The 16,045-nt window shown below is 34.9% G+C and overlaps 1 pseudogene; it reads left to right on the top strand.

Moving 5' to 3' along the window:
• Nucleotides 1–1,647: 1,647 nt before the first annotated feature.
• On the top strand, nucleotides 1,648–2,719 carry LOC126940157 (dnaJ homolog subfamily A member 1-like; annotated as a pseudogene).
• The last annotated feature ends 13,326 nt before the right edge of the window (nucleotides 2,720–16,045 follow it).

The following is a 16,045-nucleotide window of genomic DNA, read 5'->3' as shown; positions in this document are numbered from 1 at the left end:
TTCCATGATTATCTTACGTGTATTGAGCCAGCACTGTCCAGTAGAATTTTCTGTGTTGATGAAGATGTTCCAGATTTCTGTTGTCCAATATTCTAACCACTAACCACATGTAGATATTTAAATTAAATTAAACAAAATTAAAAATTTGTTCTTTACTCATGCTAGCCACATTTCAAATTCTCAATAGACACATGCAACTACTGTCTACCATTTTGGATGGCGCAGTTACAACTGGTCCATCTGACACCAATTTCTCTACAATCAATTCCATTTCACAGAATTCTCCTGGTTTAATATTAATAATGAACAATTTTGATCACACTATTCTCATGCTCAAAACCTCTCTGGTCAAAAGTATATTCTTAAAAATACATAGTTACATGGAAAAAATGGTTGCATACTATAAGGGTCAGAAAAGGGTCAGAAAATATCATTATGAAATAATAACTAAGTTTCAAAAGTTGTGTTTTATTTATGTTTATATGTCTATAAAAATGCTCATAATATTAAGAATGCTTACTTGTATATTTATTTTAAAATGATTTGCATTTCATTTTCTGCATTTTATGCCTTTCCACATTATTCAAATATTTGAAAAGAATTTTATTGTTTTCTATTTATCATTTTGCCTTTAGATTACTTGTCTTTAGTGTTTCTTAGCACTTGATGGAGTTGCCACAAGCCTCACTGAGGCAGATGTCCTTTTAAATAGTGGTGTCTAGTAACGATTATACTGCCACAGATATGAGCTAGAAAAAGCAAAATAATTTTCATCAGTTTTGCTTTATTTAAATTTGTTTTAGCTTTCCTTTTATGGCTTCAAAGACTTGTTGAAAATTTCAATAAGATCAGGTGGGAAGAACTTGGTAACAAACAAAGACTTTTGATTAGCAAGTATTATCAATTAATATTCTAGTATTTTGCCTGCCAGTTAATATTTTCCCATTTTCTTCTAAGGATATCAATGAAAGAGCTTTGCTAAGGATAAACATAGCTTGTTGAAATCAACAAAGTTTGCCTATAAAATTCACCTAATTTGCCAGTCTAGCAACTCTATCAAAAAAGAAGTTATTCTTTGTGAGCTCATGCTGGCTCCTAAACGATCATTGTTTTCTCTTCCAAATGCTCCCAAAACATCTGTTTAATAACTTCTAGAATTTCACTAGGTCCTTTCATGCCATGCCAAGAAGTTTGGATTTTATCTTTCGTACAAAAAGGGAAGAATCTATGTGTTTACAGTTATTTTATAGTTATGTGTTTTTTTCATTAAAATGTACATTTCTTGAAATGAGGCATTGCACTTATTTATATGTCAACCTAAGTATAAACATATAAATAATAATACTCAATACATGCTAGATAGATGGGTCAAATATGTGACAATATTTAAAATATTTTGAGGAAACTTTCCATAATGCTTGGCGAGAGGTGGAGGAGCGGTGGCTGCTGCATCTGAGCGCAACTACTAGGTGCGTTCCTTTGCACACCTTCCACATCAACCTCAACCCACTCACTGCCAGTAAAAAACGGTGAAAGAACCCACTTTCTATGATGTTTTGGGGGTTAAACCCAATGCCACTCAAAAAGATCATGAGAAAAAGGCTTATAGGAAACTGGCATTGAAGTACCACTCTGATAAGAACCTGAATGAAGGAGATAAATTTAGGCAGATTTCTCCAGCTTATCACGTTCTCTCTGATGCAAAGAAAAGCGAATTGTATGTCAAAGGAGGAAAACCAGGTAATTAAAGAGGGTGGAGCAGGTAGCGCTTTTGGCTCTCCTGTGGACATCTTTGATATGATTTTTGGAGGAAGAGGAGGAAGTATGCAGAGGGAAAGGAAAGGTAAAAATGTGTGTCAGCTGTCAATAACCTTAGAAGATTTATATAAAGGTGTGGCAAGAAGACTGGCTCTGCAAATAAAACAACAAAAAAAATGTGATTTGTGACAAATGTGAAGGCAGAAGTGTTAAGAAAGGAACGGTAGAGGACTGTCCCAATTGCATAGTTACTGGAATGCAAATGAGAATTCATCAGATAGGACCTGGAATGGTTTAGCAAATTTAATCTGTGGGGATAGAGTGCTAGGGCCATGGAGAACAAATCAGTCCTGAAGATAGATAAAAAAGCTGCAATGGAAGGAAGATAGCAAAAAGAAGATTGCACAAGTCCGTATTGACAAAAGCATGAAAGATGGCCACAAGGTAACATTCCGTGGTGAAACAGACCAAACAACAAGGATTGGAGCTGGGAGACATTACTATTGTGTTAGATCAGAAGGAGCATGCTGTCTTTATTCAACGAGGAGGAGAACTTTTCATATGTATGGACATACAGCTGGTTGAAGCATTTCGTAGCTTCCACTCTTAATAACTGAACTATAGTCATCACCTCTCATCCAGGTCAGATTGTCAGCATGGAAACATCTTGGGTGTGCTAAATGAAGGAATACCAATTTATGGAGCCCATATGAAGAGTTGCCAAATTATCTAATTGAAGGTAAACTTTTCCTGAGAATGGCTTTCTCTCAGCTGATGAACTTTCTTTGCTGAAAAAACTCCTACCTTAGAGGAAGAAAGTAGAAGAGACTGACGAAATGGATCAGATAGAACTCGTGGACTTTGATCCAAATATGAGAAAAGATGATACCATGACAATGGAGAAGCATATGAGGATTATAAACATCATCCTAGAGGTGGTGTTCAGTGTCAAACCTCTTAATGGGGCCAGTGAATAACACTCACAGTTGGCATTTTATGTGCAGCAGTGAATGAGTGGAGGGCTGTAATCATAATACGCTTACCGCTTCTTATTGTTTTTGCTTCAATAGTCAACTATAGTATTGTTTTAAAAGTTGTATTAGTCTTTTTCATGCTGCTGATAAAGACATACCTGAGACTAGGAAGAAAACGGGATTTAATTGGACTTACAGTTCCACATGGCTGGAGAGGCCTCAGAATCATGGTGGGAGGCAAAAGGCACTTATTAGGTGGCAGTGTCAAGAGAAAAAGGAGGAAGAAGCACAAGCAGAAACCCCTGATAAACCCATCAGATCCCATGATACTTATTCACTATCATGAGAATAGCACAGGAAAGACCAGCCCCCATGATTCAATTATCACCCCCACTCCTGGTCCCTCCCACAACACACGGGAATTCTGGGAAATACAATTCAAACTGAGATTTGGGTGGAGGCACAGCCAACCCATATCAAAAGTTAAATGAAGAAAAAAGGCAAATATAAAATCTCTAACTCTGCACTGTATGTGTGATGACTTCAGGGTGCAAGATGAAGTTTAATATCTGTAGAAACTACTTTAAAAAGAAGTTCTATTAGCATTTGTTAGGCCAAACCTTGTTATTGGTTTCATCTGTGTACATGAACAAACTTGAACTGAAATGCTAGGTATGTGTCTAGGCTGCAGTGTATGACCTTTCATTCTTAATCTATAAAATTAGAACTGTATTTAACCGGCAATTAGAAACAAATAAATGTAAGTTGTAGAGAAGTGTTGGTTTGTATATTATTTGTATTATATAAGTTCCATTGTGATTCCTCTGTATTTATTCTGTTGCCTCAACCGTTACTTGAAGATGGCATAATATAATTTAGGTTGTGGTATCAATGATATAAATGATACTTTTCTAAAGAAGCAATTTTTCATAACATGCTGCTTCTCAAGGGCTTGAACTTCTAGGATCGTGTTCCCTTCTGCACACACACCCACACCCACATGCGCATATATACCCATATACATAACTTGACCAGTCCTAGTTATTTTTACTCCTTTCTCTTTGGACCATAATATGCCCCTAAGTAGTAACTTCCAGAGATGGGTAACTTAAAAGTCAAAGAAAAGAGGCCTCGACATGGACTATTAATTTTCATGTATACTATAGAGAGTGTTCCTTTGGTATGTTACAGGCTTACTTTAAACCTTTTGACTTATGCTCCAGAGTAACTGTAATTTAATGTTTGTAGTATAGCAAATTTATAATGAATAACTGTAATTGTAAGTTTAAAAGTTTCATCATATGTTCACATGCTTAAATCTGAATATCAGAATTCAAGTAATTCTTGAAATGTATGAATGTCCCCTCAACATACTGATTACACAGCATTTCTCAAAAATATTTTGAGTAGGTGAGCTAAATAACTAAGCACATATTTAAAAAATGTTATTTTGAATAAAAGACTGAAAGGAGATGGGGAGTAAGCAGGTATAAAGCTGCGTTTTGGGAGACTTATTAAGAATCTATTGAGAGTGTTAAGAAAAGATGGGGACCTGAGTTAAATAATGATGGGAATATATGGGGGTAAATGGGATAAATAGATGATTAATTGATAAACAGATAGCTATATGTGTGCACACATATGTGTGTGCCTATATGTACATGATTGATTAGATCACATAAATTCAAAGATTTGTAATGACATCCAAGTTTTGGGCTTAAGTATCTCTATGTTTCAGGATATTTAAATTAAATTAATTCCCCCATATGACTATGGCTTTAAGTGCAATAAGATGGTTACTCCTTGTTCATAAAATGTAATTGCGTGGGGCAGCTCTGTTCAACAGTCACTTAGGTTCCTAAACTGACAGGGATTTCCAAGCTTTCAATTTATGGCAATCAAGTTTGTTGCAAGATCCCACCAGCTAAAAGAAAATTCAAATGAAGGAGCATGCATTGGGAATGTCTGGGACCATGTGTGGAAATAGAACACATCACTTCCTCTCAAATTAAATCAGCTGTAAATCAGTCCTATAGCTACACCTAAGCACAAGGGAGGTTGAAACATATTTTAAGTGATTAAGAATGAGGAGAGGAATATAAATTTAGGTGAGCACTTGTCATTAGCAAAAGAATGAAAAAAGGGAAAATAATAGATGTTATAGGGTTATAAGTTCATTTTGGAGCATAAGCCCGAGGTACCACTTAAACATACATGTAAAGAGGTGTCTATTAAGAGAACAGAAATACATTTTCTAAGGTCTAGTGGGAGGTTTCCTTGGAGTTGCAGATTTAGAAATCACTGGTTTCTAGATCAGTGAAGTCACGAGCGAAAGGACTGTAAAATTAAAGTAGACCAGGTGAGAAAAGAAAAACGGAGGAAAGAAGAAAAAGCTTATAGATAAATCTTAGACAAAACAAAACCCAACAAACCTAACTCTGTGTAATCAAAGAAGGACTCTGAAAAAGAAAGGCAAATCCCAGGAAAGACATATCATGGCAGCCAAAAGACCCAGGTGAAAGATAATAGCATAATAAATGAGAGTGGTCTTCAGTTTCGAGGACCATAGAGAGATTAGGTCAGATTAGGATGGAAATGTATGATTTGCTTTTGGCAACACAGAGACAGGTGTGCATTTTAATAAATCAGTTCCAATGGTGTTATGAAGGAGGGATTAGATTAAAAGTTTAATAATCAGACAAAATAGATTGTGGCCAGAAGGATGAGAGAAGGGAAACGTTTTTGTTTTTGATATTATAGTTAAAAAACACATCTTAGGCATTTTATACATTAAAAAAAGAAAATATTAGAGGTGGAAATAATTTAGACACAGGTGAGAGGATATAGAATCTCAAGTATGAGTAAAAGGATTAGCCTCATGCAGGAAAAGGGGTATCTTTACTTTAAACAGTAGGAAGGTTAAGAATCACCGTCTCACAGTACTCTGAGATATAATTTGTTGAATTTTTAAACTTTGATTTACTTAAATAGCTTGAAAATATTTAAAATATAGTTCAAATTTAATTTTACAGTTGTACCAGCTATTTCACTTACTATATTTGTTAATATCCTCAACCAATAGTCTTGTGTTGAATGCTTATTATGTTAGTAATGAACTAAGTTTTTTAAAAAGTACCAAAAAGAAATAAAAGGCACAGAAAATGTTTCAATGAGCATTAAATAATGTTGCAATTATAAAAAAGTATATATTAAACAATGATGTAGAGATTAAGTTAGGAAATTCTGATCTTAATGTGGGTTTATTTATATTTGCCTTAATAATTTTATTATTTTTAACAAAGTGTATATTTATAATGCTTACGTTAGATTCAGGTTATTGACTTTGCTCTGCCACCACATAAAGAGATTGGTCTTATGTTTATCCTGTTCATTCAAATCCAATTATACTCACAGTAGTAAAGAATAGAAAAGTAGCTAATTGTTGGGTGTGAAATTTAGAAGTTTCTATTTTTTATAGTTACCTGGAATAAACAACATAATGAGCTTGATTCTTTCCACCACAGGGTGCATGGACTTAAATTTGGGAATAAGAAAGAATTTTTAGAATCATATTAGGTTAGATATCTTCACAGTCATTGAGTTTAATCATATTTTTCTAAAGTTTGGTTTCTAGTAAGAGTTTGGAATGAAAAAATAATATAACAGTTTCACTCACTCGGATTCTTGACTTTCCAACAAGAAAGCTGAGGCAGTAGGGCTTATTGGGCACAGAGGTTTTAGAAATGCTACTTTCTTTCTCACCCCTGCTAGAATCTGATTAAGAAGAGAATTGGGCTCCTGACAAAGCCAGCCTCAACAACTAAACTGGTATGGCGTCCATAATGATGTTCATTATTAAATTGAATAATTTGTACTCTTAGCTTCTTACATTTCTTTGAATTTCCACACGTACATTGACCACTCATTTTTTACACCTGTTAAAGAACATCACAGTTATATGGACTCTTAGATCTTAGAGCTCCTATAATCCAAACTTTCACTCAAATGGAAATCAAATCTGTAATCTTCCTACAGTGGATGACCAATTCAGACTGGACAATGGTCCATAAAGGTTCCATATTTCCTTGCATGCCCTCAAAAATACCATTGCAAAGGATTGTACTTGTAGCCAGGAAACATCTTTAAGGCAGGAAAGAGTATATGACTTTCTAACAATTGTTTTAAAAACTAACAAAAACAGAACAAAATACTTCTAGAGATGAACTTTCCACTTGAGAGTTGTGACTGCTAAATGAACCTAGAGTCTAATATTCGAATAAGTGTACTGCCTGAGTACATTTTTATTTCAGGACTGATAGATTTCTTGTAGGCTAATCATTGAAATGGCTCAAACCTGCAGCTTCAATTTTACCAAACCAGGCAACACTTCAGTTTGCAGCTCTAAAACTAGAATTTACTGACAGGCAAGCCAATGCAAATACGCACCCTAGGCAAATGCCACTGAGTTCTTCCCTGTGAGGGAAACCAATAGCCATGACAAAACAATGTGTATTTTAACATGCTTAAGTGCTCTAGTCAAAAACTTGGGTTACACAGCTTTCAGAATTAACAAAAATATTCATTTGTATTTTATTGAGAAATAAATTTTTTAAACAAAATGTGGTTCAATTTTAGATAATATCAATATTTTAACTGACTGCTAAATATTAAATTTTCTTTTAAAAAATAAAACACCCTGTGAGCAAACTCAGAAACCTTTAGCTTAATATGTATTCAGCAGTCATGACTGATGGTAAACTAAGAAACGTAAAATATACAAGCAAAACTATGCATATGGTCTCATCATATGCTTAGATATTTTATTTATAATCCATTGATTTATATTCATAGTTAAAATATAACACGCATAAAATATTTACTTATAGTTATATATTTATGGGAAGAAATGAAAATAAGTTTCCAATGTCTACCAAAAATATCTTCACTAATGATTTTGGAACACATTACAATGGAATATCTAAGGCAAAACTTACAACATGAAGGATAAAACTTTTTATCTCTATGCTTACTTTCATGAAAAAAGAAGCTATTTGGTAGTAATAGGAAAGTAATCGAAACATATTTTATTTACTAGCAGCTAATATTGCAAGAAAATGAAACTCTCTTTAAAAATGACTCTAGTAACTGGGACAATTTAAAAGGGAAGATAATTCTTGGTTAATAAAGATCTATGTGTCAAGATATTCACTAGATGGATATATAGAATTTATATGTGTATATATACATCTATATACACATATATATGTAAATCTCATAGCTTGAAAATTTTTTTGTATTTCTCCCTTACAGCTTTTATTAAATGCATACTCTGTAAAGCTTCTTCACACCTGTAATCCTAGCACTTTGGGAGGCCGAGGCAGGCAGAACACGAGGTTAGCAGTTCAAGACAAGTCTGGCTGACATAGTGAAACTCTGTCTCTACTAAAAACACAAAAATTAGCCTGGCATGATGGTAGGCGCCTGTAGTCCCACTTGGGAGGCTGAGGAAGAAAAATTGCTTGAACCCAGGAGGCAGAGGTTGCAGTGAGCTGAGACCGCGCCATTGTACTCCAGCCTGGGTGACAGAGCGAGACTCTGTCTCAGAAAACAACAACAACAAAAACAAACAAAAACTTCTGTTTCACACCCTCCTCATCTCTATTCTCTTCCCTACTTTCCCCCACCCTTGCTGCTAAAAACTGAGCCTCCTGAAGGGCCAGTGTTACTCTCGGCTATATTAGAGAATCAGACAATCTTTTCCAAATGTAACCCTGCATTCACAATTTAACTTTAAAATATGACATTTTGTGTGCTTATGGAAATCAGATACCAGAATTTACAATTAGACAATTTTCCAATGATAAAAGGTCATGTAGGAAAATTGTAAAGAGGGGTAAATAGCCAACATAGAATATGTAGAATATGAGACAGGACAAGCCCAGAGAAAAAAGTACTAAGAGGGTGAAAATTTCATGGCAGAAAGTTTTGCAAGATATTTTGAGAAAAAAAGTAATAATATGTAGGGGCTTTAAAAATGTAATCAATAAAAGAAGGGAGGGATAGGTATAATGATTGAATGTTGATAAGTGACAAAGAGAAGGCAAAGACACTCAACTCTATTTTACTTGTCTTTGCTTGTCATTGTGAGTGATCTATGAACTAGAAAAGATAGAATGAATGCTGTTGAGAGAAATTTAACTTTAAAGCGGGTGAAAAGATTGCAATAGCTGCTCTGAATAAGTTTAGCAATTCTGGATCGAATGAAATACATCCCAAAACAAGGAAGGAATTTGCCCATGAGACAGTGAGGCTACTGTAATTGATATCTAGAATTTTAAAAAGAAAAAAAAGAGCTACATATTACAGGATGTTTCTTAAACTAACAATAGCAACAGTAATTTATGAAATGAGAGGAAAAAGGGAAGATAAGTAAATTTCCTTATAATGACTGATTACTGAGTGATGTTGATCTCAGACCAAATTCAGAACCAATTGTGTTATGGAAAGTAACAACTATTCAAAACCAGCATGGAGTCACTGAGAATGAAATATAGAAAATGAGTTTTGTAATCTCCTTTCAGGGCAATGAATATGTCTTGATTGGGTGTACCTGGTAAAAATAAAAGTGTTTTTTTTTTTCTTTAATTTCTCCTTTTGGCAGCCTAGCAAGGCTAAAGATCAGGATAAATCTAAAAATATAGTGTATCTAAATTTCAGAAAAATGTTTTTTATGAATACTTTTGCATAGTGTCTTGGAATAAAGAATAAAACATTAATTGTAGTATGACGTGGGTTAGTGGTTCAATCTAGTTAACGGAAAATAAAATGTGATTCAGACAAAGCTGCAAGTAAACCAGCTATGCTGCAGTTAGCCTTAAGCCATTCTGAACAGCTATGCCTTATCGGTTAGAGTGAGGAAGACAAAGCCACAACCACCAACGCAAAACAGTGGAACAGAGTCTATGGAAGCAGAGACACCAAGGTGCCCAACCACATCTAGAAGTCAGCCAATCTTGCCATCCTTTCAGAGTAAGCACACAAACACAGAGCTGGTGGAGACAGGATAAACTTTGCATAGATACAGGATAAGGCTGTAACATCTAAGGCTTACCTTGAAAATGCCAGATAGCAAAGGAGTGTCTTAAAGGTCTATTTTTCTCATTGTTCAGTTCCCACCTATGAGTGAGAACATGTGGTGTTTGGTTTTCTGTTCTTGTGATAGTTTGCTAAGAATGATGGGAAGGGGAACATCACACACCGGGGCCTATCATGGGGAGGGGGGCGGGGGGAGGGATTGCATTGGGAGTTATACCTGATGTAAATGACGAGTTGATGGGTGCAGCACAGCAACATGGCACAAGTATACATATGTAACAAACCTGCACGTTATGCACATGTACCCTACAACTTAAAGTATAATAATAATAAATAAATTTAAAAAGACAAAAAAAAAAAAAAGGTCTATTTTTCTAAGAACACATGACTTCACATAAAATCCAGGTGATCGGGCAGTAAGTCACAGTGTAGTCTCCAATGGCTATGGCAACCTTTCATAATCCAAGAAACTGTCAATGTCCTTTTACTCAAAGAGGCTTTCAGATCACATATTAGGGGTTACAAATTATAGTTGATATTTAATATTCAAAAGACACAAAAATATCATTTAATTTGCATAGACTTGTAGCCACTTTTTTTTGGAAATTTCCTGGAAAGGGATACTGGCAAGAAGCAAGAGGACTTTACTCATCAAATTAATGGTAGTAGTAGAAAGCATAGAAGTAGAAAGTAGTAGCAGTAGTAGGTCACCAGGATCACTACTAACAGCAATCTGGGTTTCCCTTTGGAATACTTATCTAAGTAACTACCAAACATATGATTCTGGGCAGAAACCTAGTCCTTTGGACTGGACCAACATGAAGATGGAGTTCAATGGCACTTATTAATTTATTAATTTGTGATCATCCAGAAACCCACCTTTCATCTTTATGTGCTAGCTTTGAAGCCAGGAAGGAGACATAACGAAGTACTATGGACCAAGCGGCTAAGAATTGCATCATGCTCCCTGGGCTTGTAGTTTCGCTTGAAATTACATTCAATTAAGTGGGAAGGAACTGGGTAGAAGACATGGTTATACATAATATTTCTATTATTCTGTTTCAGCTGGTAAGGGCCTGAAGTTATCAGTGAAGAAGATCAAGAATTCTAACGTGAATGAACCTTGGAAGGCTAGGCAGATGTAGGAAGGATGAATTCTAAGTCCACCATTTGTAAATTATATGAATTTGTACAAGTTGAAACCATTTTCAGTTGTATATCCGCATACGTAAAAAGGGAAAAACTGTACTTATTTCACTTCATCAATAAAATAAGATCATACGAACTAAATCACATAGCACAGGCTATCATTACTTCAGGTAGAAAGCGTTAAGACTACAAAGATCACATTCATTTTTTTCCAACATTATACAGTGCCTCGCACAATGTAGAACATTTGTTAAATTAAGAAGTTCTATCATATTCACAATTCTTGAACAAGTATTTGCATGAAATTAGGGAACACGTGTTTAAATAGGCAGATGACACATGTTTGGCCAACACGCACTAGTTTTAGAGAGACAGCATTGCCCGTGAGAAAAAGTATGGTCTTTGAAGGAAAATGAAATAAATAGAAAACTTGGTGCTACTGCAAATGATTCCATCATAATCTAGCTCTGTGACCTTGGATATCTTGAGTCAAGATATGAAACGTAAAGCTCCAAAACACGGAACTTCAAATTTTTTTTATTTTTTGTGATGATAGGTGATTAGATTATGTAATATTAAAAGTAATCTTTAAATCTGTGCTTTTTTTTTTTTTTTTTTTTGAGACGGAGTCTCGCTCTGTCGCCCAGCTCACTGCAAGCTCCGCCTCCCGGGTTCACGCCATTCTCCTGCCTCAGCCTCCCGAGTAGCTGGGATTACAGGCACCTGCCACCACGCCCAGCTAGTTTTTTGTATTTTTTAGTAGAGACGGGGTTTCACCATGTTAGCCAGGATGGTCTCGATCTCCTGACCTCGTGATTCGCCCGTCTCGGCCTCCCAAAGTGCTGGGATTACAGGCTTGAGCCACCGCGCCCGGCCAAATCTGTGCTTTTGTAATCATAATTTTTTTTAACCTGGATTTGAAGTAAAAGATACCACTGATTTTAACAAAGTAATTCTCAAAAGAAGACATTTTCTTCTCAGTTATGGCACATGCTTGTAAATATATGGACCTATATATATTATTAGCAATGTACATGTTTATGCATATTTATCTAACAAGTATTGAAATTTTACCTGGGAGATATAACCTTATGGCATTCTTTTATTTATTTCTTTTGATATATTTAAGAACCCTATAAGACATTCAAATGTGAATCTATTTGTGTATGGTAATATAACACAATTTTATAAAAAAAGAAATATAATGTATACTTTATTGTAAAAATAAACTGAAAATAAATGTTGATTCATAATATTTATGATAAATTAAACCCTTCTATATTTCATCTCCTATAATGTTGTCTAATTGTTTTGAGAATTTTTACCCATATTGTGTCAGCAAGATGTCATATCTTACCTTGAGAAACTGATGTCAATTAATCCAGTGATCTACTGCAATTTATTTCTGGTAACCAGATAATCTATTTTTACATACAGATAAATGTATTACATTAATGTCATCTCAGGAAGCACTGAGAGAATTCTTAAAATTGAAGAGCACACTTTTTTTCTTAATCAAATAAATTTAAAATATTGATTGGAAAATGCTAAACTTGCAAGTATGTTTTCTTAAGTCCATACATCGACTATATTAAATAATAATAATAACAGCAGCATTAAGCTACATTAAGGACATGACTTGAACTAACAAAGCTAGGAAATTTTAAGGTGACATGGAAATTTATCATTCATAGCAGTTTCTAACCATTAAATCCCTTTGAAATCATAGTGACATTTTCTGCTTTAAGCACCATAGAATCAAGACATTCAGGCAGTCCAGGCACTGCATAGAATCTGTAAAGAGAGCAGGTGTTTTATGTGTCTGACCACAGTGGATTCATTGAAAGATGATGCTTCATTATGAATTCAGAATTCCTCAAGCATTTCCTCTTTCACACAGCATTGTTGACATTTGTATTAGAGTAAAATCCACATTTAAAAGTGAAATTCTTTACAAAATACCTGCCTTCAATCTCTGCCTTCTAGTCTGTCCCATCTGCTGCTGGGAGCATATCACTTCCCTTCCTCAGCCACTTTAAGGATTCTGATAAGTATAGAGTCAAAGTTGCAGTTACTCTTTACTAAATTGTCAAAAATTTAACATCTGATCATAAAATAGTAATAATAACACATTGAAAGAAATTTATTATTAAATAATTATTAATTTTGGTAAGCACCATTATTATGAATATCAATGGTTAACTTTTGTAAAGTGCTTGCTTTTTGCAAAGCACCATGGTGAGTGAAATATATTCTTTCATTTATGATATCAGAGATTCCATTTCAAATTTGTACCACCACAATTGACCCAGAAACTTTGTTTTATAGTACATTGAATTAATGTATGTTTTTCAAATGCATGCATGGTTAAGTAATCAGGTATCTAGCCCGTGCCTATTATAGTTTAATAGATTAGCTAGATATAATACACATGAGTTTACAATCTAATTGGCAAGACAACATAATGAAATAATTTTATAAAACGCAACCTGTGTATAAATGTAATTGATGGTCTTTCTTTATTAAATGGGAAAAAAGTATGGTTATGTGTATATCTAAGACCTCAGAGACATAAACTTGAGATATGGCTGACAGGCTGGCAATATTCAACATTATCCAATTGTGCTGTTCCATGCCTGAAATAAGCAAATTGTTTGGGAGAAACTTGATGTATCTCTGTGGCCTTTGAAGACCCGAGGGAAAAACAAAACAAAGCAAAATACAACAAAAACTCAAACTGAAAGACTTACGAGTATCTGTGGACTAATTATTTTTCCAGACTGATAGCTAAAACTTTGGGAAAGAATGAAGAAATGGAAGCTGGCTGTTTTATTCATAGTTGAGGATATCATTTTTCTGGTACTTTAGTTATCACGACAAAGCAATGGGCAAGGAGACTGGTTGCTGCCTCCTCACATCGCAGAAGGCTGAAGGGTAAAAATGGCCGAGAGAATTTCTTCAAACCCTTTTACAAGTGTCTTAATCCCATTCGTGAGGACAGACCCCCACTTTTTAATATTATCTCATTGGGTCTTAGGTTCCTATGAATTTTGGGGGGACACATATATTCAAACCATAGCAATAGCGTATTAAGAGCATAAGTATTAATATGACTTGGTGAGCAGAGCAATGTGAAGAGAAATGCATGATGTAATGGATTGAATGTTTGCATTCCTCCAAAATTCATACGGTGAAGATCTGAACCACAATCGATAGTGTTTGGGAGATTATTTGGTTTAGAGTGGGGTTATTATCCTTATAAGAAGATACATCAGAGTATTTGCTCTCTCTAGCCTCTCCATGTGAGGACACAGCAAGAAGGTGGCAGTCTGAAAGTCAAGAAAACAACCTTCACCAGAACCCAAGCAGGCTGACACCCCAATCTTGGGCCTCTGGCCTCCAGAACTGTGAGAAAATAATTCTTTGTTGTTTAAGCCATTCATCCCATCTTATTTTTCTGTGACTATCCAAGCTGACTAACATACATGTCTCTAACTTATTCCATGAAAAAGAGTAACAGAGGAGGAACATATTGAGAACATTTATAATTTTATGCTTTACTGTTACATGCATGATTTATGAAGCCAGGTAAAGAGTCTGTGAGTAGGGCTACAAATAAGAAAAATAAAGAGAATTAATATTGTCGTGGATTCATGTTGTACCAAAATCTGACTGTTAGAAAATACAACATAAATATAAAATACATATGATTTGAAAGAATGTCTCTGATACACATACATGCACGAACAAAATGAAGACTATGTCTAAAAATTTGAAAAAGATTTCCAACTTAACACAAAACCATCTGTATGCAAATAATGGAGAACTTGAACTCTGTGAGCATCTGTTTGAAATCTAATTCTGCTAAAAGGATGACATCTAATAAATTTGTTATTTACCTTGCTGACAATTTCATCTTGCATGAGGAAGCAAATGGGCAATTGCTGGATTTCATTCAGACGGGGAAAGAAAATTGGCTGAGGATGTAAGAGTGATGGAAACCTTTCAATTAACGTGGTTGTGTCTATTTGGAATCGGGAAGGACAGAGTTGCATAGCAGACTCAAAGACATACTCTAGACTATTCTTATGAAAGCTGAAAAAGGTGGATGTGACCCTACAATTTTCATAGGTAACTCTAAAGCATGTATCAAGAGTGTTGAAGTGTTCTGAAATACATTTTTATGATACACTTCTGCATAATGATCGTGCTTAGGAGACAGCAAGTGGATCCCATATGATAGTTTGGGGGAATCTACAATAAGGTTGAATCTAAAGCAGCTTTCCAAAGATGAAAAGCAGGGCACAAAACCAAGACAAATGCAAAAGAAAACCAAGAAATTTTAAGAATAGAAATAAGTTAAATCCAGAAATAAGTTACTGAGAAAAATGCTAAATTCTGTTGTTAGAACAGAAAAAGAATATATGTTAGCAAGGTAACTGTGACATCTTAGAGACAAAAGTGCAATATTCATGGAAGGTAGAATCAAAGCTAAATGATCAATTTCTGAATAATTTTACTTAGTTCAGTAAGACAATTGGTCTTCACCAATTATCTCCTAATAATCTTTTTTATACACCAATAATTCAGGATACAAGCCTGGAGTTGTCTCAGATTGAATTCCACAGAACCAAATACTGAGATGGAGATTTGTATAAAAATGATTTGGTAGGAAACGTTCTTGGTGGAGTAGTGGCGGGAATAGGAATGTAGTGCAGAAAACGAAGTGTATTCACTTCGTAGGGCTACTGCAACAAAGTGCCACAAAGTAGATGGCTTGAACAACACAAATGTATTGTCTCATTTTTGAATATTTGATATCTAAGATTGTGTGTTGGCAGGGCTGGTTTCTTCTGAGGGCTGAGAAAGTAAATCTGTTCCAGACATTTCTCCTAGCTTCTGGTGATTTGCTAATAATCTTTCCTTTCCTCGACTTGTAGATTCATCACCCCATCTCTGCCTTCATCTTCACATGGCATTCTCCCTGTATGTGTGTCTGTTTCCAAACTCCTCTGTTTTATAAGGCTATCAGTCAGTTATTAGAGACCACCCTAATAACATCATTTTAG

This window comes from Macaca thibetana, chromosome 17 (genome assembly GCF_024542745.1).
Source record: "Macaca thibetana thibetana isolate TM-01 chromosome 17, ASM2454274v1, whole genome shotgun sequence".
Classification (NCBI taxonomy): domain Eukaryota; kingdom Metazoa; phylum Chordata; class Mammalia; order Primates; family Cercopithecidae; genus Macaca; species Macaca thibetana.
This window is presented reverse-complemented; position numbering and strand designations above follow the sequence as displayed.